We start from the raw sequence: 26,611 nt of genomic DNA, 5'->3' as shown, positions 1-26,611 counted from the left end.
TCATGGCTGTGGATCAGGCCATCTGGTAACATAATTAATATTGAGGAGGGCAATGTAATATTCCATCCTTGGCAGCATGAGAGAAAGATATGTTCCCTGTAAATACAGGCAAGGTAACAGATGGAGAAAGTGCTAGAGAAATGGAGCGTTTGGAAAGAAGGCCTGCACTTATCAGACATCTTTTCTTTTGCCAGGGTGGCGTAGGGCGGGCAAGGAGCTGTGTGTGTTTCACACATGTCCTTTTCACAGGTACAAACAGACACACTCACAACCCAGTCTGATTACAGATAAATTCTTCTTTTACCACTGCCACAGGGTGAAACATGAGTGATTTAACATAGTACTAGAGAGCAGTAAGAGATTGAATCACCAAAGTCTCACCGGACCCTAATGTATGTAGGCCACTCTACAGCTGTCTGCACAGTTTTTGGCCAAGCAGTGTTTAAGCATGAAATAGATTACCTTTGACACAGCACATTATAATCTGAAATGTAATATATCCGTGTAAAGCAATCTTATAAGAGCTTTGGAAAGGGCTTATAATATGCTGAAAAGAGAGAGGGAGAGGGGTGAAGATGGGGGGATGTGAACAGAGCCAATAGAGGTGCAGGATGGTTCTGAAAGACCATGAGAGGGTAACGTTGGGCCCGTATTGCTGCTGAATTTAATTAAGAGGGGATGTGGGGGTTCATTCTGCACTGTGTTCCAAACAGGTCTGTAGGGCATGCTAATGTAGCGGGTCACCAAAGGAAGGGAATGCCTTCTAGCCACTGAACAGTGCTGCTCTGAACAGTGCTGCTCTGAACAGTGCTCTCGCTGCACTCAATAAGTCATTATGTTCGATTATATCGGCCTCTACCTGCAGGCAGATAAAAAACCCATAGTCATGTCAAGCCTTTTTTGGGTTTGTATGCGAGAAAGTTGTATTTTTGAGAAATAAGACAAACATTCTTCTGTATTTATTAAATGCATTCATCACTGCTATAAATCATTTAGGAAGGCTGGCCATGTATGACTTACTAAGAAGTAATAGGAAGGATGTCCCAGACTGACTCCATCTCCATTATAAAGGACTGAAAGGTGTCACTGAATAAGAATAGCAGCTTGATAATCAGATTTACCAGAGCAGGTTTAAATCAGACACAGTATGCTATCGCATCCCTCTTAAATCCATCAGAGCCTCAGTCATCCTTTCTCTCAGCAGGTAGGGGTGTGTGTGTGTGTGTGTGTGTGTGTGTGTGTGTGTGTGTGTGTGTGTGTGTGTGTGTGTGTGTGTGTGTGTGTGTGTGTGTGTGTGTGTGTGTGTGTGTGTGTGTGTGTGTGTGTGTGTGTGTGTGTCATTTTTCCTCTAATGGTTAGCAGTGATAATGGTAACTTGACACACACTACATAGTAAACTCGGTGCGTGTAGTGTTGTTTTTTATCCCTCAGCATATGTCTGCCAAGTGCCCTCTAGTGGTTAATGATCAATCATGACCATCTCAGATAATGTTCTTCAACATTCTTCAATGTTCTTCTTGCAGTGAAATAGTTGTAAACTTCATTACTCTTGATTATGGCACCGGTTACCCTCTAAATCGTCTTCACTGCCATGCTGAATATATAACCATACAGACTCTTCTGAATTACAGTTTTTTTGTGTTAGTCTTAACTTTGCTTTTGGAAATAACACTTCCCCAAGGACATAACTCAGCTATAAACCATGGTAAAGTACTCAGTTTGTGTGTGTATAACAGTTTGATTGTGTGGGGGCTAGAGAGTGTTCATGAGGTGGTGTGGGTATGTGTGTGTGAGTATGCATGCATGTGTGTGTGTGTGTGTGCGAGTCAGTGAACCCCATGGGTATCTCCTCTGACTGCTGCCGACACCCTGTTCCCGTTCAGGCCCCAGAGCGCTGTGTCATGAAGTCATAAAGTGATGGTGAGTGATGAGGAGGGGGAGCTGAAGTAGGACCTCATTACCAGGATGTCCTACTCCTCTGTTCCTCTGTAATGGCTGCCATCCGCCCAAATGCAAGAATGCAGGCAGCAGCAGGTCTTAAGGGGAAAGCTGAACCCAGCCCCAGAGAGAACAATTGTGGATCTGGGCACCAGTGTCAGTGTGTCTCACCTGTCAAACTGGTCCCTGTAGTCATCTTGGCATCTCTAATGACACAGAAAGAAGGTGAGGGCAGAACTCACCTATTCATTTTCTTCTGGGAGTGCTTAAGATGCTGATTACTTGAGTGTTTCGGATTATACATCAGAATGGGGTCTGGTTATTTTGGGGGTACTGTATGTCACTGAGCATGTACTCTTAGACCTCATGAGGACAGTAGAGAAAGCTGAGTATTCACTGAGCATTCAGTTTGAGTGGTGACCCAGACAGAGTGGTGTCTAGGCTAGTTAGATAAAAACCCATTCGATTGTATGACCTCTATTTCCACGAAGTGACTCCGGTGGAGGTTATAGAAAAGACAGACCTTTGATGCAACAAGGAACAAAATGTGTTGATCAGATGTCTTTACACTTCTTGTCTAAGCACCTGTTCTGTTTAATGCATGCTAGACAGCAGGCAGCTGGAGGGGAAGGCACACACACACACACACATCCGCCCCTTTTAATAATCGCACCAATCGTGCCCTGTTCAACTGGTGTGCCAGTCCCATCCCCACAATACCGGACAGCTGCAGGTTTTAAATAAAATATGACCAACTTGATATGGGCCCTGTTATAGTTATGTAGGCTAATGTAGATACCATAGGGAGAAACTCCACAATCACCAGCACCCACATTACTAGTCAAGGATCATTTGTCTCCACCAGAACACTTACCTTTAAATCATCATCTACATACATCATCATACCTTAGGAAGATTATGTGTTGAAGACTGACATAGGGAGGGAGCGGTCTAAAGCGATGTGTACTTTCCCTTCCCATTCTTTTTAATGACTCGATACCAATTCATCACATTCCCTCTCCAGTTTCCCCTCATATCTGATGACATGATAATGCATGGGGCTGTGAATACCATCTAATCATGCAGGTTAATGCTTCTCAGTGACACCACATATCACTAACAAATGCCTCCCTTGAGCGTCTAGTTGAGTGGATTGAAGAGGAAACTCTTTCGTGCCTCAGTGTGTCCTGTCCTCTTCACCCCATCCCTCCCTCACTCCCTTCCATCCCTCCCCTCTCCCATCACTCCCACCATAGAGGCTTGCTGATTTGCGGCATCTAGCTTTCTGCATTTGCATTTGAGAGTGCATTCACTAAGCTGTGATCTAGTTAATCTGTCAGAGGGCCTCCACTCAGGGTCCATATATTCATGCTATTAATCAATAAGATGAGACTCATTGAGGGAGTAATGTCCCTTGCAGTTGTGAGCCATCCCTATAGTCTGGGGGTAATTCTCATCTAATCAAGGGTCGTTAGAATTGGTTTAGTATGAGCACAGGTGATTGGCCAGAGTAGCGGCCGCCAGGTGAATTCAAGTGTGTAGGCTGTCTCAGTGATGATACACGGAGAATGTCAAGGATCTGGTCTGGTTTGTCAAGGATCTGGCGTCGATAGAGAGGGCTGCCAAGCTTCTAGCCCCTAAGTAACTTTGCAATATTTCGTATTTTTATGTATTATTTCTTACATTATTAGGCCAGAAATGTTTTTGTGTTATTACATACAGCCGGGAAGAACTTTGGATATCAGAGGGGCGGTAACTCATCAGCATTACCAGCATTACGACCAGGAAAACGACTTTCCTGAATCGGATCCTTTGTTCGTACCCCCCAGGGCAATTGAACTGATTCCAGAGGCTGACCCAAAACATCGCCGGCGGAGAAGAGGTGCTCAGAGTGGACTTCTAGTCCGACTCAAGAGGCGCGCACACAACCCACCACTTCTGAGTATATTACTCGCTAATGTTCAGTCTCTGGATAATAAAGCTGAAGAGCTGAGGGTGAGAATTTCCTTCCAGAGAGACATCAGGGATTGTAACATACTCTGTTTCACGGAAACATGGCTGTCTCGGGATATACTGTCTGAGTTCATACAGCCAGTTGGGTTCTCAGTTCATCGCGCAGACAGGAATAAATATCTCTCCGGGAAGAAGAAGGGCGGGGTTGTATGTTTGATGATTTAACCACTCATGGTGTTATTGTGATAACATACAGGAACTCAAGTCATTTTTGTTCACCCGACCTTGAATACATCTCAATCAAATTCCAACCGTATTACCTCCCAAGAGAATTATCTTTGGTTATAGTCACAGCCATGTATATTCCCCCTCAAGCCGATACCACGATAGCCCTCAAAGAACTTCATTGGACTTTATGCAAACTGGAAACCACATATCCTGAGGCCGCATTTATTGTAGCTGGGGATTTTAACAAAGCAAATTTGAGGAAAATGCTACTGAAGTCCTATCAACATATTGACTGCAGTACTCGCGCTGCCACAGTAAAACACTCGACCACTGCTACTCCAACTTGTGGGATGCCTACAAGGCCCTCCCCCGCCCTCCCTTCGACAAATCTGATCACGACTCCATTTTGCTCCTCCCTTCCTACAGGCAGAAACTCAAACAGGAAGTACCTGTGCTAAGGACTATTCAACGCTGGTCTGACCAATCGAAATCCACACTTCAATATTGTTTTGATCACTCGGACTGGGATATGTTCCGGGTAGACTCTGAGAATAACATTGACGAATATACTGATACGGTGACTGAGTTTATCAGGAAGTGTATAGTTGATGTTGTACCCACTGTGACTATTAAAACCTACCCTAACCAGAAACCGTGGATATTTGGCAGTGTCCATGCAAAACTGAAAGCGCAAACCACCGCATTTAACCATGGCAAGGTGCCTGGGAACATGGCCTGCTTCCAAGGACTATGGACTCTCTTTCTCCGTAGCCGACGTGAGTAAGATATTTAAGCTTGTTAACCCTAGCAAGGGTGCCGGCCCAGACGGCATCCCTATCCGCGTCCTCAGAGCATACACAGATCAGCTGGTTGGTATGTTTACGGACATTTTCAATCTCTCCTTATCCCAGTCTGCAGTCCCCACACGCTAAAGATGGCCACAATTGTTCCTGTACACAAGAAAGCAAAGGTAACTGAGCTAAATGACTATCGCCCCATAGCACTAACTTCTGTCATCATGAAGTGCTTTGAGAGACTAGTCAAGGATCATATCACCTGTACCTTACCTAAAAACCTAGACCCACTTCAATTTGCTTACCGCCCCAATAGATCCATAGACGATGCAATCACCATCTCACTGCACACTGCCCTATCCCATCTGGACAAGAGGAATATACCTATGTAAGAATGCTGTTCATTGACTATAGCTCAGCATTCAATACCATAGTACCCTCCAAGCTCATCATTAAGCTCGAGTCCCTGGGTCTGAACCCCGCCCTGTGCAACTGGGTCCTGGACTTTCTGACGGGCCACCCCCAGGTGGTGAAGGTAGGAAACAACACCTCCACTTCACTAATCCTTAACACTGGGGCCCCACAAGGGTGTATGCTCAGCCCCCTCCTGTACTCGCTGTTCACCCATCACTGCGTGGCCACACACACCTCCAACTCCATCAAGTTTGCAGACAATACAACAGTAGTAGGCTTGATTACCAACAATGACGAGACAGCCTATAAGGAGGAGGTGAGGGCTCTGGGAGTGTTGTGCCAAGAAAATAACCTCTCACTCAGCATCAACAAAAAGGAGATGATCGTGGACTTCAGGAAACTGCAGAGGGAGCACCCCCCTATCCACATTGACGGGACCGCAGTGGAGAAGGTGGAATGCTTCAAGTTCAATGGCGTACACATCACTGACAAGCTGAAATGGTCCACCCTCAGGAGGCTGAAGAAATTTGGCTTGGCGCCTAAAACCCTCACAAACATTTACAGATGCACAATTGAGAGCATCCTGTCGGGCTGTATGACCGCCTGGTATGGCAACTCCACCAAATGCAAATAGGGGTGGTGCGGTCTGTCCAACACATCACCTGGGGCAAACTACCTGGCCTCCAGGACACCTACAGCACCCGATGTCACAGGAAGGCCAAAAAGATCATCAAGGACAATGCTGCATCAAATGTACATGATCTTAGGGGTATTGGCAAATACAATGTAATTCATTTAATTTATGTACCCCTAATTGCACTGAATACATCTGTTTATCCTACAGCTATTGTAAGCAGCGGCCTTCCCTGTAGCTCAGTTGGTAGAGCATGGTGTTTGCAACGCCAGGGTTGTGGGTTCGATTCCCACGGGGGGCCAGCACAGAAAAAAAAATAAAAAATATGTATGTAATGTATGCATTCCCTACTGTAAGTCGCTCTGGATAAGAGCGTCTGCTAAATGACTAAAATGTAAATGTAAATGCAGTAATCATGAGCCTATAAACCAGAGTTACACTGTTAGCACTGAGGCGGTGTGCAATAGTAGGAAGACCACATTATGCAGCTCACCCTGCCCTATCAGCTCCAATGTAATTAACATGAGTAAGTCTACCTCTGATAAGCTTCCCATTTAAGCATTACAAACAATCAAGCAACCCAGACAAGTGCTAAAAATATGAATATATGTAGCCTAAGAAACAATGTCCATGAAGTCAATAACTTGCTTGTAACAGATGACATTCATATTCTGACATTCATATTCATATCTCTGAAACTCACTTAGAATATATAGTGGTAGCAATACATGTTTATAACATCTACCGAAAAGACAGAAATGCCAACGGAGGCGGTGTTGCAGTCTATATTCAGAACCACATTCCAGTAAAGCTTAGAGACGATCTAATGTTAAATACTGTTAAAGTGATATGGCTACAGGTTCATCTGCCTCACCTCTCTGGTGGGAAGCTGCTATAGACCACCAAGTGCTAACAGTCAGTATCTGGATAATATGTGTGAAATGCTTGCTAATGTATGTGATATCAACAGAGAAGTATATTTTCTGGGTGATTTAAATATTGACTGGCTATCATCAAGCTGCCCACTCAGGAAAAAACTTCAAACTGTAACCAGTGCCTGCAACCTGGATCAGGTTGTCAGTCAACCTACCAGGGTAGTTACAAACAGCCCAGGAATTAAACCATCAACATGTATTGATCACATTTTTACTCAGGCTGCAGATATTTGTTTTAAAGCAGTATCCAAATCCATAGGATGTAGTGATCACAATATAATAGCGATATCTAGGAAAACCAAAGTTCCAAAGGCTGGGCCTAATATAGTGTATAAGAGGTTATACAATACGTTTTGTAGTGATTCATATGTTGATGATGTAAAGAATATTTGCTGGTCTGTGGTGTGTAATGCAGAGCAACCAGACGCTGCACTTGACGCATTTATGAAACTACTTATTCCAGTTACTAATAAGCACGCAGCCATTAAGAAAATGACTGTAAAAACTGTTAAATCCCCTTTGATTGATGAGGAATAAAAAAATGTATGGTTGAGAGGGTCGAGGCAAAAGGTATGGCAATTACGTCGGGCAGCCCAACTGATTGGCAAACCTACTGCAAATTAAGAAATCATGTGACTAAACTAAATAAAACACACTCTGAAACAAAAATAAATTATATAAGAATGATAGTAAAAAGCTTTGGGGCACCTTAAATTACATTTTTGGGGAAAAAGCCAACTCGGCTCCTTCATTTATTGAATCAGAGGGCTCATTCATCACAAAGCCCACTGATATTGCTAACTGCTTTAGTGACTTTTTCATTGGCAAGATAAGCAAACTTAGGGATGGCATGCCAGTAACAAATGCTTTCACTACACATTCAAGTATATCGGACCAAATTATGAAAGACAAGAATTGTACATTTGAATTCCGTAAAGTCAGTGTGGAAGAGGTGAAAAATTATTGTTGTCTATCAACAATGACAAGCCACCAGGGTCTGACAATCTAGATGGAAAATTACTGAGGATAATAGCAGACAATATTGCCACTCCTATTTGCCACATCTTCAATTTAAGCCTACTAGAGAGTGTGTGCCCTCAGGCCTGGAGGGAAGCTAAAGTCATTCTGCTACCCAAGAATAGTAAAGCCAACCTAAACTTCTGGGAAAAAATGTGTTTGACCAGATACACTGCTATTTTACAGTAAACAAATTGACAACAGAATTTCAGCATGCTTATAGGGAAGGACACTCAACAAGCGCAGCACTTACACAAATGACTGATGATTGGCTGAGAGAAATTGATGATAAAATGATTGTGGGGGCTGTCTTGTTAGACTTCAGTGCAGCTTTTGACATTATTGATCATAGTCTGCTGCTGGAAAAACGTATGTGTTATGGCTTTACACCCCTTGCTATAATGTGGATAAAGAGTTACTTGTCTAACAGAACACAGAGGGTGTTCTTTAATGGAAGCCTATCAAATATAACCCAGTTAGAATCAGGAATTCCCCAGGGTAGCTGTTTAGGCCCCTTGATTTTTAAAATTTTTACTAACGACATGCCACTGACTTTGAGTAAAGCCAGAGTTTTTATGTATGCGGATGACTCAACACTATACACGCCAGCTACTACAGCGACTAAAATGACTGCAACACTCAACAAAGAGCTGCAGTTAGTTTCAGAGTGGGTGGCAAGGAATAAGTTAGCCCTAAATATTTCTAAAACTTAAAGCGTTGTATTTGGAATAAAACACTCACTAAACCCTAAACCTCAATGAAATCTTGTAATAAATAATGTGGAAATTTAGCAAGTTGAGATGACTAAACTGCTGGGAATAACACTAGATTGTAAACTGTCATGGTCAAATCGAATCAAATAAATTACAATTTTATTGGTCACATACACATGGTTAGCAGATGTTAATGCGAGTGTAGCGAAATGCTTGTGCTTCTAGTTCCGACCGTGCAGTAATATCTAACAAGTAATCTAACAATTTCACAACAACTACCTTATACACACAAGTGTAAAGGAATGAATAAGAATACATACATATAAGTATATGGATGAGCGATGGCCGTGCGGCATAGGCAAGATGCAGTAGATGTTATAGAGTACAGTATATACATATTAGATGAGTAATGTAGGGTATGTAAACATTATATAAAGTGGCATTGTTTAAAGTGACTGGCTAGTGAGCTAGAGCCTTACGGTTGTGGGCAGTTGCCGTACCAGGCGGCGATACAGTCCAACAGGATGCTCTCAATTGTGCATCTGTAAAGGTTTGTGAGTGTTTTTGGTGACAAGCCAAATTTCTTCAGCCTCCTCAGGTTGAAGAGGCGCTGTTGCGCCTTCTTCACCATGCTGTCTGTGTGGGTGGACCATTTCAGTTTGTTCGTGATGTGTACGCCGAGGAATTTAAAACTTTCCACCTTCTCCACTACTGTCCCATCGATGTGGATAGGGGGGTGCTCCCTCTGCTGTTTCATGAAGTCCACGATCATCTCCTTTGATTTGTTGACATTGAGTGTAAGGTTATTTTCCTGACACACTCTGAGGGCCCTCACCTTCTCCCTGTAGGCCGTCTCATCGTTGTTGGTAAACAGGCCTACCACTGTAGTGTCGTCTGCAAACTTGATGATTGAGTTGGAGGCGTGCATGGCCACGCAGTCATGGGTGAACTGCGAGTACAGGAGAGGGCTGAGAACGCACCCTTGTGGGGCCCCAGTGTTGAGGATCAGGGGGGTGGAGATGTTGTTTCCTACCCTGACCACCTGGGATTGGTCTGTCAGAAAGTCCAGGACCCAGTTGCACAGGGTGGGGTTCAGACCCAGGGTCTCGAGCTTAATGAGGAGTTTAGAGGGTACTATGGTGTTAAATGCTGAGCTGTAATCGCTGTACAGCATTCTTACATAGGTATATTCTCTTGTCCAGATGGGTTATGGCAGTGTGCAGTGTGATTGTGATTGCGTTGTCTGTGGACCTATTGGGGCGGTAAGAAAATTGGAGTAGGTCTAGGGTGTGAGGTAGGGTGGAGGTGATATGATCCTTGACTAGTCTCTCAAAGCACTTCGTGATGATTGAAGTGAGTGCTACAGGGCGATAGTCATTTAGCTCAGTTACCTTAGCTTTCTTGGGAACAGGAGCAATGGTGGCCCTCTTGAAGCATGTGGGAACAGCAGACTGGGATAGGGATTGATTGAATATGTCTGTAAACACACCAGCCATCTGGTCTGCGCATGCTCTGAGGGCGCGGCTAGGGATGCCGTCTGGGCCGGCAGCCTTGCGGGGGTTAACACACTGTCAGTGGCACTGTCTTGTCTTCAAAGCGAGCAAAGAAGTTGTTAGTTTGTCTGGGAGCAAGACGTCGGTGTCCGCACTGGGGCTGGTTTTCTTTTTGTAATCTGTGATTGACTGTAGACCCTGCCACATACACCTGGTGTCTGAGCCGTTGAATTGCGACTCTACTTTGTCTCTATGCTGACGCTTAGCTTGTTTGATTGCCTTGCGGTGGGAATAGCTACACTGATTGTATTCGGTCATGTTTCCGGTCGCCTTGCCATGATTAAAAGCAGTGGTTCGCGCTTTCAGTTTTGTGCGAATGCTGCCATCAATCCACGGTTTCTGGTTGGGGAAGGTTTTAACCTGTTGGGGCTAGGGGGCAGTATTTTCACGGCTGGATAAAAAAACGTACCCGATTTAATCTGGTTACTAATCCTACCCAGTAACTAGAATATGCATATACTTATTATATATGGATAGAAAACACCCTAAAGTTTCTAAAACTGTTTGAATGGTGTCTGTGAGTATAACAGAACTCATTTGGCAGGCAAAACCCTGAGACATTTTCTGACAGGAAGTGGATACCTGATGTGTTGAATTACCTTTAAGCCTATGCCATTGAAACACACAGGGGTTGATTAATGTTTTGGCACTTCCTATTGCTTCCACTAGATGTCACCAGCCTTTACAAAGTGTTTTGAGTCTTTTACTGTGAGATCTGACCGAACAAGAGCCATGGAACGGTGATGGCCGATTAGACTCTGGCGCCCGAGTTCATGTTGGGTACCCTCGTTCCAATACGTTATAAAAGAGAATGCATTCGTCCACCTTGAATATTATTCATGTTCTGGTTAAAAAAGGCCCTAATGATTTATGCTATACAACGTTTGACATGTTTGAACGAACGTAAATATATTTTTTCCCCTCGTTCATGAAGTGAAGTCCGGCGGGCTTAGATCATGTGCTAACAAGACGGAGATTTTTGGACATAAATGATGAGCTTTTTTGAACAAAACTACATTCGTTATGGACCTGTGATACCTGGAAGTGACATCTGATGAAGAGAATCAAAGGTAATGGATTATTTACATAGTATTTTCTATTTTCGATCTCCCCAACATGGCGGCTAGTCTGTATCGCAACGCGTATTTTTCTGGGCGCAGTGCTCAGATTATTGCAAAGTGTGATTTCCCAGTAAGGTTATTTTTAAATCTGGGAAGTTGATTGCGTTCAAGAGATGTAAATCTATAATTCTTTAAATGACAATATAATATTTTACCAATGTTTTCTAATTTTAATTATTTAATTTGTGGTGCTGACTTGACTGCTGGTTATTGGAGGGAAACGATTTCCTCAACATCAATGCCATAGTAAAACGCTGTTTTTGGATATAAATATGAACTTGATAGAACTAAAAATGCATGCATTGTCTAACATAATGTCCTAGGAGTGTCATCTGATGGAGATTGTAAAAGGTTAGTGCATCATTTTAGCTGGTTTTATGGTTTTGGTGTCCCTGTCTTTGAATTGACAAAACATTACACACAGCTATTGTCAATGTACTCTCCTAACATAATCTAACTTTATGCTTTCGCCGTAAAACCTTTTTGAAATCGGACAACGTGGTTAGATTAAGGAGATGTTTATCTTTCAAAGGGTGTAAGATAGTTGTATGTTTGAAAAATTTGAATTTTGACATTTATTTGGTTTCAAATTTGCCGCTCTTGAAATGCACCTGCTGTTGATGGAGTGCACCACGGGGGGGACGCTAGCGTCCCACCTAGCCCATAGAGGTTAATAGTCACCGTGGGCAAAATATCACCGATGCACTTGCTAATAAACTCGTTAACCGAATCAGCATATACATCAATGTTGTTGTCTGAGGCTATCCAAAACATCTCCCAGTCCACATGATCGAAGCAATCTTGAAGCGTGGAATCAGATTGGTCGGACCAGCTTTGAACAGACCTGAGCACGGACGTTTCTGTTTTAGTTTCTGTTTATAGGCTGGGAGCAACAAAATGGAGTCGTGGTCAGATTTGCCGAAAGGAGGGCGAGGGAGGGCTTTGCATGCGTCGCGGAAGTTAGAATAGCAATGATCCAGAATGCTGCCAGCCCGGGTTGCGCATTCGATATGCTGATAAAATTTAGGCAGCCTTGTTTTCAGATTAGCTTTGTTAAAATCCCCAGCTACAATAAATGCTGCCTTAGGATATGTGGTTTCCAGTTTACATAGAGTCCAATGAAGTTCTTTCAGGGCTGTCGAGGTGTCTGCTTGGCGGGGGGGGACTACACGGCTGTGATTATAATCGAAGAGAATTCTCTTTGTAGATAATGCGGTCGGGATTTGATTGTAAGGAATTCTAGGTCAGGTGAACAAAATTACTTGAGTTATCAAGTTATGATCACACCACGACTCGTTAATCATAAGGCATCTCTTACCAGAGAGATGTTTGTTTCTGTCGGCGCGATGCGTGAAGAAACCGGGTGGCTGTACCGACTCTGATAGCGTATCCCGAGTGAGCCATGTTTCCGTGAAACAGAGAATGTTACAATCTCTGATGTCTCTCTGGAAGGCAACCCTTGCTTGAATTTCATCTACCTTATTGTCAAGAGACTGGACATTGGCGAGTAGTATACTCGGGAGCGGTGAGCGATGACCCGAAGACCGCTCCGTCTGACCAGAAGACCGCTCCATCTGCCCCTCCTGCGGCGCTGTTGTTTTGGGTCGCCTACTGGGATCCGATCCATTGTCCTGGGTGGTGGTACAAACAGAGGATCCGCTTCGGGAAAGTCGTAATCCGTTGCTATTATAATGACGTTGCTATTATATCCAATAGTTCTTCCCGGCTGTATGTAATAAGACTTAAGATTTCCTGGGGTAACAGTGTAAGAAATAATACATCAAAAAACAAAATACTGCATAGTTTCCTAAGAACGTGAAGCGAGGCGACCATCTCTGTTGACGCCATGTTGTTGCAAAACATATTGATGCAGTAGTAGCTAAGATGGGGAGAAGTCTGTCTATATTAAAGTGATGCTTTGCCTTCTTAACCCACTATAAACAAGGTAGGTCCTACAGGTCCTAGTTTTGTCGCACCTTGACTACTGTTCAGTCATGTGGTCAGGAGCCACAAAAAAGGACTTAGGAAAATTGCAGTTGGCTCAGAACAGGGCAGCACGGCTGGCCCTTGGATGTACACAGAGAGCTAATATGAATAATATGCATGTCAATCTCTCCTGGCTGAAAGTGGAGGAGAGATTGACTTCATCACTACTTTTATTTATGAGTGGTATTGACATGTTGAATGTATCACGCTGTCTGTCTAAACTACTGGCACACGGCTCGGACACCCATGCATACCCCACAAGACATGCCACAAGAGGTCTCTTCACAGTCCCCTAGTCCAGAACAAACTATGGGAGGCACACAGTACTACATAGAGCCATGACTACATGGAACTCTATTCCACATCAAGTAACTGAGGCAAGCAGTAAAATTACATTTATAAAAACAGATGAAAAAACTCTCATGGAACACTGGGGACTGTGAAGCAACACAAACATTGGCACAGACACATGCATTCACACACACACACACACACACACACACACACACACACACACACACACACACACACACACACACACACACACACACACACACACACACACACACACACACACACACGCACTATATATACACATGGATTTAGTACTGTAGATATGTGGTAGATATGTGGTAGATAAACCCTGAGGAAGACAGCTTGGCTGTCGAAACGTTTGATATTACATTTTGCATCTGAGCTCCTAGTGTGCGGCTCTCCCTTATTTTCAAGTTTTCTACTCCGCTAGCCAGCATCTCGCCTTAATAGGTGTGCGTTTCTTTTTCCTCTAGAGTGGTGGAGTAGGGACCTGAGGGCACACAGTGTGTTGTGAAATCTGTGAATGTATTGTAATGTTTTTAGAATTGTATAAACTGCCTACATTTTGCTGGACCCCAGGAAGAGTAGATGCTGCTTTGGCAGCAGCTAATGGGGATCCATAATAAATACAAATACAAACCACCCGAGCCACTGCCTGTTCACCCTGCTATCATCCAGAAGGCGAGGTCAGTACAGGTGCATAAAATCTGGGACCGAGAGACTGAAAAACAGCTTCTATCTCAAGGCCATCAGACTGTTGAATAGCCATCACTAGCACATTAGAGGCTGCTGCCTATATACATAGACTTGAAATCACTGGCCACTTTAATAAATGAAACACTAGTCACTTTAATAATGTGTACATGTTTTGCTTTACTCATCTCATATGTATATACTGTATTCTATTCTACTGTATCTTAGTCTATGCCGCTCTGACATTGCTCGTCCATATATTTATATATTCTTAATTCCATTCCTTTACTTAGATCTGTGTGTATTGTTGTGAAATTGTTAGATATTACTGCACTAGAAACACAAGCATTTCGCTACACCCGCAATAACATCTGCTAAACGTGTATGTGACCAATTTTGTTTTATTTGATTGATTTGTTTGAAGCAGTTTGAAGAAAAAAATCACAGTGCTTTGGGGATTGTGTGGCTAGATGCATCAGCATAACAATACCTGAGTGGTTCAGATATACCTCTAACATTTGTTTTGAACACAATTTCTATATTTAACTCTGCTGCTTTCAACTGGTGGTATAGTCATGGCTAGCCTTGAGTATGGCTAGCTTTGCTTTTTTCTGCTTTTGGAGTTGAATGCACTTCAGTCAGCCACTGATGTCCACCTGGAGCACCTGCTGAGATCACTGGCTATCCTCTTAATGACTGTAATCACCTAATTAGTCACCTTGTCAGCAAAGCGAAAGCCACAGCTGAGCTGGGCTCCCATCGGACCATGACCAGATCAGAGCAGTACAGTACACTGAAGCACAGGGACAAAGGATGACCTGGGTCGGGCCGGAGCTCATTACGGAGCAGAGGAGCTTACCTCCATCCCCAGTGGTCAGGGTGACTGGCGCTGACACTGGGAATGAACTAGGAGGCTGCTGCCTGCCTGTATTCCATCATCACGTTGGGCTTCAGGGGACTGGGGACAGGGGCCATGGCCTTGCCTGTCTGTCTGCCGGGCTGTCGTGCTGTCTCACACCACACTGTTTCCAGCACAGGGCTAACAAAATCAATGGAGTTAGAGTTCCAAACACAATTGAATTATGAGAAGCAGAGGTGGGAAGCAGGGTTGACAGGGTTCTCATTTGCTGTGCGTCTAGCCATGTGTAGTCCTCCTAGTCCCAGTAGATTCAGAGGGAACGATGAATCCCACAGCCCTAGGACAGGCCAGACAGGAGTTACTTACTGATAAAAAACGTGATAAAGTTACTCCTTCAGTCACACTCAGTGAGGAGGCCATTGCCCCTCTCCTTACCTCTCTTTGTCACACACACTCAATATAGTATCTGTGCCTCCTCCCACATAGGGAGTGTTAGTCTCTCAGCATGGAGTGAAGTATCTGCAGTATGACGGTGTGTAAATGTGAAATTTAGCCTAGCTGGCTCCACAGATGACTGCAGGGGCAGAAAAGACAGTGGGAGAGGGAGTGAATGAGAGAGAGAGAGAGAGAGAGTGAGTGAATGGGGAGGAGAGATAGTGAGAGAGATTAAACTCCAGGCAAACGGGGTATTATACATTCCTTTAATTAGTATTAACACAGGCCAAAGAGCATTCTTTTTATAAATATTACTCAAATACATTGATCTTTGTCTGGGCTGACAATGAGAATGATTTAGGAAATTGACTCCCCATGACCTGGTTTGACTCCCTCATTCTCACACTGTTTGGGAACAATGATACCCTGCTCATCCTATTGTCAGCTTTGCCAATTGGAGAGGCCCAGATTGAGATATATGTCTAGCCTCACATGCCACACACCTCATCAGACCCTTCCAGGCTGCCTGGGTCTCGGTCTGGTTGTCATCTCCTGAGGGGAAAGGTTATCGGAGGTAAAATGATCTTCCCTGTGTGAGTTCCAAAGTAGTTCACCTGGGAGAAAGACAGGGGGAAACTACTGCCTGTGAAAAACTAAGACAAAATGGTTTTGTGTGTCTATTGAGACTGGTGTGGAACTACACCCAGACAATGGGCTTTAGGGAGCTCTGGGCAGGCCTGTAAGAGTAAACTCTGAGCTGGGTGTGGACCACAGGACTAAGTCTTCCTCCCGTCAATGGCCTTTGGTTTCCTCACCAATGGGCATCCACCCTGGTCCTTTGTCTAGCTGAGCCTGGGCGGTCCAGGCAGGTCCAGGTGGAACCCTCTTCCAGTGTAGAGCTGCAGCAGGCAGCAGCCAGAGAACATGCCTCAGAGCAAGAGGACAGGAGCAGGTAGCATGGGCCTTGGAACCAGGAGAGGGAGCTTCACTGACACAATCCTCCATAAGGTGCAGCATATCTGGTAAGTACTCATAGGGGAGGTGGAAAGAGACTGAAGTCTGGCTCAGTGGGGAATGAGATAGACTTCTGGTCCTGGTAGACATCGTTTGAAGATTATGCTATTTACAGATGCATTTGACTGTGTTTTATTTGAATTGTCCTCTATGAAAGACAGAATCTCAGCAGAATCATTGGTTAATAGCTGACTTTGTCCTTTGCCTATTCTGCTATTTTAATCTCCATATGTGAATCCATAATCTATGTTTGAGATTAGATATTTGTTTTGCGCTTTTCAGCTGTCCGCTACAGAGTCAAATGGAGCATGGGCTCGATGGGATAATTATTGTCAGAGGGATGAGGTAGATAATGGGGACTGAGTGATTTGATATCTTGTATGGTAGATAATGTCCTTCTTAGCACTTCGCATCATGAATCTCACTCATGTCCATACACCCACTGCACTCTGCTCACTCATGTCCATACACCCACTGCACTCTGCTCACTCATGTCCATAAACCCACTGCACTCTGCTCACTCATGTCCATACACCCACTGCACTCTGCTCACTCGTCTGTGTGTGTGTGTGTGTGTGTGTGCGTGTGTGTGTGTGTGTGTGTGTGTGTGTGTGTGTGTGTGTGTGTGTGTGTGTGTGTGTGTGTGTGTGTGTGTGAGAGAGAAGGAGAGAGAGGGGGAGGGATGGGGAGAAAGAGTAATGAGGAAGGGTGGGGAGAGAGGGGAGCTTTCCACAGCATCATCTGACAGGAGAGGCTGAGATCTAACAGCAGGTGTTAGAGCGCTAACACTGAATCAGACAGAGAAGTAGAGGGAGAGAAGGAAAGAGAGAAAGAGCGGAAGACATTTGGAGGTGAGCGATAGCAAAAGACCACTCTGAAGCAATTAAGTAAAAGGAGAGGAAAGGTAGAAACTAAGAGCCTGTGAGAGACGGAGACAGCGAGAGGGAGAGAACATAGTTGTATCCAGCACTTTCCTGGCTAGGTTCTGCTGCATAGAGCAGTGATGATCGTCCACTGATCTCTTCATCCCATGCTGGACCTGCCTCTGCACTCCACTCGCTCTGCTCACACTGGTGCCTAGAGTAAGTAACTCTGCTTTCATTGTGCATTAGCTGCTGCGGTTGATTAGATAGCCTGCTGTCTGTCTGTGTTCTGTCTGGCTGGACTGGCTGGTTAAGCTCCGGTAACTATCAGTGTGTGTGGGTAGAGGACAGGTGGGTTTGGGCAGTGGAAGAGAAAGACGGGACCATTATGCTAGATTTTAGCTATAAGAAGACAGGTGATTACTGAGTATGTTGGTGTAGTAGAGGGGTGTTTGTATACTTGATGTTGATCCAGGAATCTGATAGTGCTTGGATTCATGGTTTTATGTCTCTTGGCTATGTTTGCAATCCCAGGCCAAACTCTGATGGATTATGACGTATTTAGGCATATTGAAATTATGGCATGGGGTGTCATTTTATTTCCATTGAAATTTCCTACCATCATTACAGGCAACGCGAGCGCCTATGACCATCCAGTAGGTTCACGACAAGCTAGGGTGTTGTGGGTGGGGTTGAGGATGGGCTCAAACCGTGAGCTATGGCTCAGAGGATCGCAAGTTCAATCCCAGTACTAGGTACGTGTTTTTTCATCTTTTGTTTTTCTGTTTTAACCCTATTCCAAACCTTAACCCTTACCTTAACCAGTCGGAATGAATACTTAAACTTAATCGTCAAGGTTAACCCTGTCCCAAACATTAAGCTTAACCACTCAGAATTTATACCTAAACTTAACTGTCAAGGTTAGTTTTGGTTTCACTGACAGCTGACATATGACAGTTAACATACTGCAAAATATGCCATAATTAAAACGCCAACACACTCCATAATCTGCAGACTGCACCATAGACAGCCCCACAAGACATAATTAACGGCCCCACTTGCCCTAATTAAAAGGGCCAGCCATGCCATATCTCTGTTGCTGCACTTATGGCCAGATATGGTGTTTTCTTTGGAGATTTTGTTGTGCAGTCCTGATGAGATAACAGTCAGTGACGCATTAAATACTCAATGTCTTCATGAAGCTTTATTAGGGACTATGTCCCAGACCCCTGCATTGATACTATACCTCATTAAGTACATGTTGGTATGATACTGTATAATATAAGCCCTCCTCAACAGACTTGGTTTGCTGCTGAAGTTAATCACTAGATCAAATTGGATTTCTACTGCATCTTGAACCATAGTATCGATCTGTTGATTGCACCAATAATTAGTGAATGTTTGCCCTCCACATTGCAACCTTTTCAATGTTCTGCAGGAGATGTGTTTATACATTTTGACTGGTATGGATTATACCAAACAGGGAACACATTACTGAGGATATTGAGCTATTGTCTTGGTGCAATCATGCTCTCTCACGCTTTCTCTGCAGCTCAGGGACTAGAGAAATGCATTTGTCATTCCATTTTGTTGCAATACATGCAAACCAGTCCAGCTCATTTGTATTTCCAGGTATACTCCACACCCACCAGAGGAGTAGAGAGAGCTAATTTGCATCATCTTATCAGAGCCCATGACCCAACAGTACTGTGTGGAGGAAGGCTTTTCAGGTTTAAAATGTTCTCCTTGACTGGAAGTGTCCACGGTCAGTGTGGGACACACACACACACACACACACACACACACACACACACACCACACACCCATACACACACACACACACACACACACACACACACACACACACACACACACACACACACACACACACACACACACACACACACACACACACACACACACACACACACAGCATTCATGGTAGTGGCATCTTAATCAGATTTGTGGTTGAAGGTTGGTGACCTCTTCACCGGGGGCTATTTTTGGACAGCTGTATTATGTAATGGCTGCATGACTCTCATTCTCTTATTCAGTTCTCCAGATTAGACCTGGACCAGGACATGCTCTCTCTCTGCCAATCACTCCTCCACTGCAGTCTGTTAACTGAGCCACTTATGGATGACTAGCTGCACCAATCACTTGTTTCTCACAATGTTCTGTCATTTAGGCCAGTGTCACTATTAAATAAAAATGTATTAGATTACTGTATGTAGTTCTAACTCGAGGTGCGCGAAACCATTGCTCTGGACTCAGTGTATTTTTAAACATTCATAGTGTGGCAGGTGTCCCTGTAATTGGTATTGGGATGTGAAACACTTGGGATAGTATTGCTACTGTCACCAGTCACACTATGAGACCATCATCTCGTCTCTCTGCTCACCCTTAGTGTTGAGATGATGACACACTCACTGGATGTGTGCTTTGTTTGGTGGCTTTTAAGCTACCATTGATGGGCGCACACACACACACACACACACACACACACACACACACACACACACACACACACACACGCACACACACACACACACACACACACACACACACACACATTCTGCTCCCGTAATCCGATCCATTAAGCAGGCTGCGTGTGTTCCTGGGATGAGGTGACCAGTTGTCAGGCTGAACCCTCTGATCCCTCCCTGTGTATTAGTGCCTGCTTTACCCAGCCGCCATCTAAACCAGCCTACTACCAGATGCCAACGTGTCGTACTGTTGTAGGATGGAATAAGCACTGCAAGGCCCTGCTTTGTAGTGGGGCAATATTATGATGTGCCATGCTTTGGTTAAGAAAATCATTTGAAATGAGCTCTCCGACATGATTCTGCAATGTTTTCATATAGAAGATATGAAATAATGCTGTTAAAGGAGTGTCTGCTCCAGGTCAACAGTGTGTTGTCAGTGATGTTCAGTGGTGTGCACTGACGGTTTCTGCAGGGTTAATGAGCAGGGAACCCTTCAGCTGAGTACAGCTGAAATTTAAGGATAACAACACCACTTGGTAAATAGGCTTATTGAACCTCCAAACCACCCCCTGTGCCATGTGATTGAAAAGTGTGCATGCATGTGTATGTGTGTGTGCGTGCCTGTGTGTGCGTATGTGAGAGAGAGAGAGAGATTTACATATTCTCAGCAGCTCACCTTCCCTGCCAGCCAGGTTGTTGTGCCAAGCCTTACTCATTAATAGAATGCCTCCTGCTTCAAGCCTCAGTGTGGTGCCCTCTGTTCAAGGTTCTGTGTGTAGAAGGGTCTTCCATTTATTTCATATGGGCCGTTAAAAGCCTGACTGCCAGTCGATCCAGCAGTTGACTGCTTTGTGAGACGTTGTGTGAAGTAACATGTTTTGACTCAATCACACAGCTTTGGCCAGGCTGCTAATAAGATCTTGTCACCAGAGAAAACATGATCAGACAGAGGGAGGGATGGAAGAGGAGATCTTAACCTCCCTTTTCACTCTGTTGTTCAAACCAAAGAACTACCCAGTAATTTCAAATTCTTTTTTAATGGTTCAGACATTCCAGTTGCCTGACAGCCCTAGTAATAGCCTGTCCTCACCACTTCACAGGCTCAGGGGACAACACTGTAGCCCAGTCGAGCAAGACAGAAAGACAATTATGGGTTAATCCCAAGTATTTACTGGGGAGAGACTGGAAAGACAGTCAGCTCAGTCACATCATCTACAGTGTGCTCCTCTCTTTAATGTGGTGAGGTCCAATCTCGCACCTCCGTGATTGCCAGAATTTACGCTACCGTTTCTCTACCGGAGACGTTCAACTCAAAACCAACCAAACATGATTTTTCCAATGTAATCGACCCTACCTCTGACAGTAACCCATAATGTCATAATATATCCATGTCAATAACTCAAACTTTTCCTTTGTGATTCACAGCAAACAGGATGGAAGGATTCCTCGTATCTCTGACACACTAGAGCCCTTGCTGTCACACTCCCATCCTCCGTATCGCGCTCACTCATTATCAAAGGTAGGAGCGGGGTCCAAGCCCCAACTGCACCCTGTCAGCTCTAGAATTGAGCCTTGACCTCTCACCTCTTTTCACAAGTCTCTCTCTTACCTCTTTCTTTCCTCTTTTCTATTCAGCTCCACTCCTCCCTGTGTTGTTCTATTGCCCTACTCTGTGTGCAGGTGAAAGGTGTCACCAATCAGACAGGGTGGCAGGTAGCCTAGCGGTTAGAGCGTTTGTTACCGAAGGGTTGCTAGTTTGAATCCCCCATCCAACAAGGTGAAAATAAAATCTGTCGATGTGCCCTTGAGCAAGGCACCTAACCCATTATTGCTCCAGGGTCACCATTGATAATGGCAGATCCTAGCTGTGACACCACTCTCCAAGGGTGTCTCAGGGAGAGTTGAGATATGCAACACAAAAAACGAAATGAATATTATTATTTATTTGTTATTATCTAGCTGTAATCTAGTCGATAGTCTGCTCTGATACTTAACTCACACGGAGGTGATGGCCTATATGCCACAAGTTGCTGGGGTTAGGTCGGCTATTTATTCAAATCAAAGTCATTATCAAGGGCCTATGATCTACTACTTTTAGATCAAATAATATATAGGTTGTTCCAACAGCCAAGGACAAAGATTTTGTTTTATAGTCCGGAAGATGCTAGTCGGTGCACTTACAAAACACCTTAAATAATGATATGATACTGGGGGCTGAGGAATATAGAGAATGCTCTCAATTTCACACATAAATAAAGATTTTAGCAAATTGTTTTGATTCTTGGGTCCCAGCTCATCACAGGTACATAAGGTCTCCTAAAGAATATCTGTGTCTCAAAAACCCACATCTACCCCTTACATTATGGAACTGGGGGGAATTGGAGTGTTAAGAGTGAGGTAAAGAGATTCAGTGGTCTAGACTCTGGTGGTCCGTCCTCAACCTCTGTAAGCCTGCTGTCACTCAGATGACTGAATCACTCTCTGTGGTTTTGGCTCATGGGAATTCATTTATGCTGATCTACGAACCCAGGTGATGTGATTAGTTTGGACATGAGGAATATTCAATGATTAAATCTGCAGTAATGCACACATTTATAGGTGAATGTCCTTGTCAAGAAGCTGTCAATGATAGTTATGCATAATGCATTATCTTGTAATATATGAACAAATTCAGCAGACTATAAATCACAGAGTTCTTCATCAATGTAGCTGTATCAGGTAAATGCCTTTGGTCCAGACTGTATTGCTGTAGTATCTAGGCATATTTTCACTGCTGTGTGCTGTGGCTCAGTGCCTTAGTACCTCAGCCTGCAGATTTTTCTCTGGTGTTGGTGGTGGTCCTGGAGACACTGCTGCCCACTGCATCAGTCAATCCCTCTGATGGAAGGATGTGTGGAGAGCAGAGCAGACCAGAGCAGCTTCTGTAGTGTAAACGTTGTGCTCTACCGCTGCTGGCCAGAGGAAGGTCATGCAGGAGCCTGCCCCTGATGGCCACAATGAATGATGGATTTTCTCAGAGGTCATGATTGGAGAGGAGTGGACGGTAGGTTGGCATGGCCAAAACATTGGCAGGTCTCACCACAGGTAGAGGATGGGAAATTCAGGTATCTGGTATTGGAGTGTGGTGGGGCGAGATGAAAGCTGGGATGGGGGCTATGGGTTATAGTGGTGATGGAATAGACCAGGGAATCAGATCCATCTTCCTCAGCCCAGTTTGTCAGGTCCCTTCCATTATACTATGGGTTTGAAATAGTCTGAAATAGTCTGGAATAGCTGAAAGTGTCAAGTCCTTTTATGCAACAGCCTTATAGTGATCTTAGTCATTGATTTGTGGTCAATAGGGTCAGTGTAAGTGCTGTCATAATGTTGCGTTGTTGGGTGAGGTTTATGACCCCCCATAAATACATCTCCCCCTTTTCTCTCCACTCTACAAAATGGACTCTTAGAAAGCCCTGTGTTACCACAGACAAATTATGGTACCATGAAAAGGTTGGGGAATAAACAATATTTCCCTTTCTCAACCAGTTGAAAGTGTCTGTTGGTACTTAAAGAATATGATGTCAGATGAGTTGTTGGCTGGGACATTATATCTGATGATAGGATGACATAAATTGTATCTTGGAAAGTCTACACATTCTAGTTATCAGATTCACATGGAATTGTTGTGCAATTTAAATGTTTAAATGTGAAACTATTTGTGAAAAGATTAAATGTAATTTTAGCCTCCTAAATAAGAGAATTGTTTCATAGTAAAACGTAAGCCCACTCAGTGGCCACGCCCAAGTGAACAGACATTGGTTGAGAACTATGAAACATGCCCTTCTCCCCCCAGTACAAAAGCCCGTTGACGGAAGTCAAACTTTGTTACCGATGACCTGAGGACTGATGTCCATACGTTTAAAAGGGCTAATTTCAACTACAACCAAACGAAATTAAGACTATTGTACAGCATTTTAAAGACAAGACTCTCGTTAATCTAACCACACTGTCCGATTTCAAAAAGGCTTTACAGCGAAAGCAAAACATTAGATTATGTCAGCAGAGTACCCAGCCAGAAATAATCAGACACCCATTTTTCAAGCTAGCATATAATGTCACAAAAAACAAAACCACAGCTAAATGCAGCACTAACCTTTGATGATCTTCATCAGATGACAACCCTAGGACATTATATTATACAATGCATGCATGTTTTGTTCAATCAAGTTCATATTTATATCAAAAACCAGCTTTTTTACATTAGCATGTGACGTTCAGAACTAGCATACCCCCGCAAACATCCGGTGAATTTACTAAGTTACTCACGATAAACGTTCACAAAAAACATAACAATTATTTTAAGAATTATAGATACAGAACTCCTCTATGCACTCGATATGTCCGATTTTAAAATAGCTTTTCGGTGAAAGCACATTTTGCAATATTCTCAGTAGATAGCCCAGCCGTCACGGCTAGCCATTTAGACACCGACCAAGTTTAGCCCTGACCAAACTCCGATTTACTATTACAAAAGTTTGATTACCTTTGTTGTCTTCGTCAGAATGCACTCCCAGGACTGCTACTTCAATAACAAATGTTGGTTTGGTCCAAAATAATCAAATCAAATTTATTTTTATATAGCCCTTCGTACATCAGCTGATATCTCAAAGTGCTGTACAGAAACCCAGCCTAAAACCCCAAACAGCAAGCAAAGCATGTGAAAGAAGCACGGTGGCTAGGAAAAACTCCCTAGGAAAAACTCCCTAGAAAGGCCAAAAACCTAGGAAGAAACCTAGAGAGGAACCAGGCTATGAGGGGTGGCCAGTCCCCTTCTGGCTGTGCAGGGTGGATATTATAACAGAACATGGTCAAGATGTTAAAATGTTAAAATGTTCATAAATGACCAGCATGGTCAAATAATAATAATCATAGTAGTTGTCGAGGGTGCAACAAGCACGTCCGGTGAACAGGTCAGGGTTCCATAGCCGCAGGCAGAACAGTTGAAACTGGAGCAGCAGCACGGCCAGGTGGACAGCAAGGAGTCATCATACCAGGTAGTCCTGAGGCATGGTCCTAGGGCTCAGGTCCTCCGAGAGAAAGACAGAAAGAGAGAAAGAGAGAATTAGAGAGAGCATATTTAAATTCACACAGGACACCGGATAAGACAAGAGAAATACTCCAGATGTAACAGACTGACCCTAGCCCCCCGACACATAAACTACTGCAGCATAAATACTGGAGGCTGAGACAGGAGGGATCAGAAGACACTGTCCGATGATACCCCCGGACAGGGCCAAACAGGCAGGATATAACCCCACCCACTTTGCCAAAGCACAGCCCCCACACCACTAGAGGGATGTCTCCAACCACCAACTTACCGTCCTAAGACAAGGCCGAGTATAGCCCACAACGATCTCCGCCATGGCACAACCCAAGGGGGGGCGCCAACCCAGACAGGAAGACCACGTCAGTGACTCAACCCACTCAAGTGACGCACCCCTCCCATGGACGGCATGGAAGAACACCAGTAAGCCAGTGACTCAGCCCCTGTAAAAGGGTTAGAGGCAGAGAATCCCAGTGGAAAGAGGGGAACCGGCAAGGCAGAGACAGCAAGGGCGGTTCGTTGCTCCAGCCTTTCCGTTCACCTTCACACTCCTGGGCCAGACTATACTTAATCATAGGACCTACTGAAGAGATAAGTCTTCAGTAAAGACTTAAAGGTTGAGACTGAGTCTGCGTCTCTCACATTGGTAGGCAGACCATTCCATAAAAATGGAGCTCTATAGAAGAAAGCCCTACCTCCAGCCGTTTGCTTAGAAATTCTAGGGATAATTAGGAGGCCTGCGTCTTGTGACCGTAGCGTACGTGTAGGTATGTACGGCAGGACCAAATCGGAAAGATAGGTAGGAGCAAGCCCATGTAATGCTTTGTAGGTTAGCAGTAAAACCTTGAAATCAGCCCTTGCCTTAACAGGAAGCCAGTGTAGGGAGGCTAGCACTGGAGTAATATGATCAAATTTTTTGGTTCTAGTCAGGATTCTAGCAGCCGTATTTAGCACTAACTGAAGTTTATTTAGTGCTTTATCCGGGTAGCCGGAAAGTAGAGCATTGCAGTAGTCCAGCCTAGAAGTAACAAAAGCATGGATTAATTTTTCTGCGTAATTTTGTTTCTTGGGACCTAGAACAAGCATCTCTGTTTTGACCGAGTTTAAAAGTAGAAAGTTTGCAGCCATCCACTTCTTTATGTCTGAAACACAGGCTTCTAGCGAGGGCAATTTTGGGGCTTCACCATGTTTCATTGAAATGTACAGCTGTGTGTCGTCCGCATAGCAGTGAAATTTAACATTATGTTTTCGAATGACATCCCCAAGAGGTAAAATATATAGTGAAAACAATAGTGGTCCTAAAACGGAACCTTGAGGAACACCGGAATTTACAATTGATTTGTCAGAGGACAAACCATTCACAGAGACAAACTGATATCTTTCCGACAGATAAGATCTAAACCAGGCCAGAACTTGTCCATGTAGACCAATTTGGGTTTCCAATCTCTCCAAAAGAATGTGGTGATCGATGGTATCAAAAGCGGCACTAAGATCTAGGAGCACGAGGACAGATGCAGAGCCTCGGTCTGACGTCATTAAAAGGTCATTTACCACCTTCACAAGTGCAGTCTCAGTGC

General features: G+C 44.1%; 1 protein-coding gene across 3 annotated transcripts in view; it reads left to right on the top strand.

The window, feature by feature from the left end:
• Nucleotides 1-26,611, top strand: part of LOC106565868 (rap1 GTPase-activating protein 1) — a 166,956-nt gene that overhangs the window by 88,589 nt on the left and 51,756 nt on the right. For 2 of the 3 annotated variants that reach the window (XM_082959304.1, XM_082959303.1), the window contains exon 3: nucleotides 21,377-21,470. The gene's annotated coding sequence lies outside the window, so the exon portion shown is untranslated. Of the gene's footprint in view, nucleotides 1-17,349; nucleotides 17,685-21,376; nucleotides 21,471-26,611 lie in introns of those variants that run through there. The other variant, XM_082959305.1, reaches the window with a different exon arrangement.

This window comes from Salmo salar, chromosome 12 (assembly GCF_965601325.2).
Source record: "Salmo salar chromosome 12, fSalSal1, whole genome shotgun sequence".
Classification (NCBI taxonomy): Eukaryota; Metazoa; Chordata; class Actinopteri; order Salmoniformes; family Salmonidae; genus Salmo; species Salmo salar.
The sequence above is the reverse complement of the archived record's forward strand: the minus strand, read 5'-3'. Positions and strand labels throughout refer to the sequence as shown.